This window comes from Eucyclogobius newberryi, unplaced genomic scaffold (assembly GCF_026437365.1).
Source record: "Eucyclogobius newberryi isolate DKJ021-1_F unplaced genomic scaffold, fEucNew1.0.hap1 SCAF_16, whole genome shotgun sequence".
Taxonomy (NCBI): Eukaryota; Metazoa; Chordata; class Actinopteri; order Gobiiformes; family Gobiidae; genus Eucyclogobius; species Eucyclogobius newberryi.
In genome coordinates, this window is record NW_027315790.1 from 31,418,939 (window position 1) to 31,423,377 (window position 4,439).

Genomic DNA, 4,439 nt, shown 5'->3' on the forward strand with positions numbered 1-4,439 from the left:
ACACCATGTTCAAGCACAAGGGTGTCCATCAGTGCACATGGCACCAGGACACCCTAGGCCGGAGGTCAATGATCGACTTTGTTGTCGTGTCATCAGACCTCTGGCCGCGTGTCTTGGACACTCGGGTGAAGAGAGGGGCAGAGTTGTCAACCGATCACCACCTGGTGGTGAGTTGGATCCGCTGGCGGAGGAGGAAGCCGGACAGACTTGGCAGACCCAAGCGCATTGTGAGGGTCTGTTGGGAACGTCTAGTGGAGCCCTCTGTCAGTAGGGTATTCAACTCGCACCTCCGGGAGAGCTTCTCCCATGTCCTGGGGGAGGCTGGGGACATTGAGTCCGAGTGGACCATGTTCTCCGCCTCCATTGTTGATGCGGCTGCTCGGAGCTGTGGTCGCAAGGTCTCCGGTGCCTGTCGTGGCGGCAACCCCCGAACCCGGTGGTGGACACCGGAAGTAAGGGATGCCGTCAGACTGAAGAAGGAGGCCTATCAGGCCACTCTGGCTTGTAGGTCTCCGGAGGTCATCGACGTGTATCGGCAGGCCAAGCGAGCCGCGGCTCGTGCTGTCGCAGAGGCAAAAACCCGGGCCTGGGAGGAGTTCGGGGAGGCCATGGAGGAGAACTATCGGTCGGCACCAAAGAAATTCTGGCAAACCGTCCGGCGCCTCAGGAGGGGGAAGCAGTGTCTCACCAACACCGTTTACGGTGCGGGTGGAGGCCTGCTGACCTCAACTGGGGATGTCGTCGGACGGTGGAAGGAATACTTTGAGGATCTCCTTAATCCCTCAGTCACGTCTTCCGAAGAGGAAGTAGAGACCGGGGACTCGGTGGCTGGCTCATCCATCACCCAAGCTGAAGTCACTGAGGTTGTTCGCAAACTCCTCGGTGGCAGGGCTCCGGGGGTGGATGAGATCCGCCCTGAGTACCTAAAGTATCTGGATGTTGTAGGACTGTCTTGGTTGACACGTCTCTGCAACATCGCGTGGCGTTCGGGGACCGTGCCTCTGGACTGGCAGACCGGGGTGGTGGTCCCTCTGTTCAAGAAGGGGGACCGGAGGGTGTGTTCCAACTACAGAGGGATCACACTCCTCAGCCTCCCGGGTAAGGTCTATTCCAAGGTACTGGAGAGGAGAATCCGACCGATAGTCGAACCTCGGATTCAGGAGGAGCAGAGTGGTTTTCGTCCCGGTCGTGGAACACTGGACCAGCTCTATACCCTCCATCGGGTGCTCGAGGGTTCATGGGAGTTTGCCCAACCTGTCCATATGTGTTTTGTGGATCTGGAGAAGGCTTTCGACCGTGTCCCTCGGGGTGTCCTTTGGGGGGTGCTCCGGGAGTACGGGGTCCGGGGCCCTTTGCTCAGGGCTGTCCGGTCCCTGTATGACCGGAGCAGGAGCTGTGTTCGCATTGCCGGCAGTAAGTCAGACCTGTTCCCAGTGCATGTTGGACTCCGCCAGGGCTGCCCTTTGTCACCGGTTCTGTTCATAATTTTTATGGACAGAATTTCTAGGCGCAGTCAGGGGTCGGAGGGTGTCCGGTTTGGGGACCACAGGATCTCATCTCTGCTGTTTGCAGACGATGTTGTCCTGATGGCTCCATCAAACCCGGACCTGCAACATGCACTGGGACGGTTTGCAGCCGAGTGTGAAGCGGCTGGGATGAGAATCAGCACCTCCAAATCCGAGGCCATGGTTCTCGACCGGAAAAAGGTGGCTTGCCTTCTCCAGGTGGGTGGGGTGTCCTTGCCCCAAGTGGAGGAGTTCAAGTATCTCGGGGTCTTGTTCACGAGTGAGGGAAGGATGGAGCGTGAGATCGACAGGCGGATCGGTGCAGCGGCTGCAGTGATGCAGTCGCTGCATCGGACCGTTGTGGTAAAGAGGGAGCTGAGCCGAAAGGCAAAGCTCTCTATTTACCGGTCGGTCTACGTTCCTACCCTCACCTATGGTCATGAGCTTTGGGTAGTGACCGAAAGAACAAGATCGCGGATACAAGCGGTCGAAATGAGTTTCCTCCGCCGTGTGGCTGGGCGCTCCCTTAGAGATAAGGTGAGGAGCTCGGCCACACGGGGGGAGCTCGGAGTAGAGCCGCTGCTCCTCCACGTCGAGAGGAGCCAGCTGAGGTGGCTCGGGCATCTGTTTCGGATGCCTCCTGGGCGCCTCCCTCGGGAGGTGTTTCAGGCATGTCCCACCGGGAAGAGGCCCCGGGGAAGACCCAGGACACGCTGGAGAGACTATGTCTCTCGGCTGGCCTGGGAACGCCTCGGGATCCCCCCGGAGGAGTTAGAGGAAGTGTCTGGGGAGAAGGAAGTCTGGGAGTCCCTGCTCAGACTGCTGCCCCCGCGACCCGGCCCCGGATAAAGCGGCAGAAGATGGATGGATGGATGGATATAGAATTTTTATTATTATCATTATTACTATCACAATTCATTATATCAATTTGTGTATTTATTATTATTAGTAATTTATGTCTTTATTATTATTTTAATTAAATACATAAAATTTTATTCAATTATTATTATCATCATTTTATTATTATTATTATTTTTGTTGTTTTTAATTCAAATTTTTCTGTCTTCTTTTTTTCCTTTTTCTTTTTTTTCTGTATACATTTTATGTTGCTATTGTCATTGTTTGTTTCTCTCAAAAAAGTACAGATACAATCTTTTTGTGTTTTTGTGGTGGGGATATTTTGTGCGACGCCAAAAGTTCAGTTTCAGGTCTTGCCCTGGTTTAAAAGTCAGAAAATTGCTTGTAAAAGTGGGATTCCATCTACGTTTCCAGGTATAAACTGTCACTGGACTGAACTCAGTAAAACGATACAAACGTGAAACTGACAAAATGAGGGATAATAAGTGAATAAATGTACATTTATCTTGATTTGACTTGACATTTGGACCAATGGAACCAGCGTAAAATGTTTTGCTTTGGTTAAAATAAGAAAAACACAAGCATTTTCTAACTTGAAATGACAAAAAAACTAAATATTTGAATCAGGGAAAGAAAAGCAGCTTGTTCCATTGGCAAATCTCATTCTGAAACTGCTGAAATTAATATTAATATGACAGAACTCAAGCGCAGTATCTCATTTTCCCAGTGATTCTTCATCAAGGCTGACAGTACGTTCTCTTTTCTCCCGTGTCTCTCGTTCCAGAATCAAAGTGTCGCCGTAATAAAAACCTAATCCATAATTTGTGACATTTTCGCCGCTCGGCTCGACTCGTGACGTCAGAAGCGTCGCTCGCAAAAGCACTTGATTTACAGCTCCTCATACGAGACGGACGGAAAACCGAAGTCCACTGTAAAGGGCCACTACGTAACCTTTCACGCAGGCTGAGTTACAGGTCAGATCTGTGGAGAGAGAATGTACTTATCTATTGTTCTTATTGATATTTAACAAAGCAAAAACCCATTGATGACACAGGGAAAGAGATTAAAACAGGACGACTTTTAAAAGCAAAGACAATGCTGTAATTTATTTCATGTTAAAATGTTAATTTTAGAGTTGAAGCAGAAGTAACTGTAGTGATAGAACGCCCCCTGTAGCTCCCTGGTGAAAACGCACTGACAGAGAACAGACACAAAAGCATTTATTATGTTCTTTATTTAATTTTTTATGATTTGATGTATTTTTTTTTCTTGTTTTATTTATCTATTTTAATTTCAATCTTTTTATTTTTTATTTTAAATCTAATTTATTGTTTTATTTATTTATTTTAATTCCAATACAATTTTTTTTATTCAATTTTTTTCTAATTTATTTATTTATTGTTTTATTTATTTTATTTTTATCAATATTGTTTTTATTTTTATCAATATTGTTTTTATTTTTATCTTTTTTTTTGTTTTTTTTGTTTTTAAAAGACAATAGAATCACATACAAAAAACATTTCTCATCACCAAATATATAAAAAAAGTGCCAGGGTTTCTCAGGAGAGTTATCGTCGAGTGTGTTCCTAACGTTTCTAGCAACGTCTGCGAAAAGGCGCAGCAGAACTCAGTGACCGTGTATCATCTTTGATCAATACCGCGATTTAAAACGTACTCTTGACTTTTAAAAACATGATAAATCCTCTTTTCCCCCTCACATTGTGGGGGAGATTCTGTCGGACACAAACGCCAAAACCGCATTTATTACTGTCTGTTTTAGATTCAGTGTTTGGGAGGAAGCGTGTTATGACGAGAAGCTCTTTTCCTTGAGCGCCGCTGCGGAAAACAAATAAATCATGAATACAGATGAGCTGGTGATTGCGTGTATACTTTGAGATTTGTGGAAGTGTTTTTTTTTGCAATACGTTGGGATGTGATTGGAGATGAAGGAGAGTGTGTTCGCCCGCCGTCGTTCCTGACTCAATTAGACCAGAAGTGTGGTACTTTCACTCAGAGTAACGTGTCAGAGAGGTTTTTAGAGCCTATTCGTGGTTCATAGTTCAATGGAGGAACTGG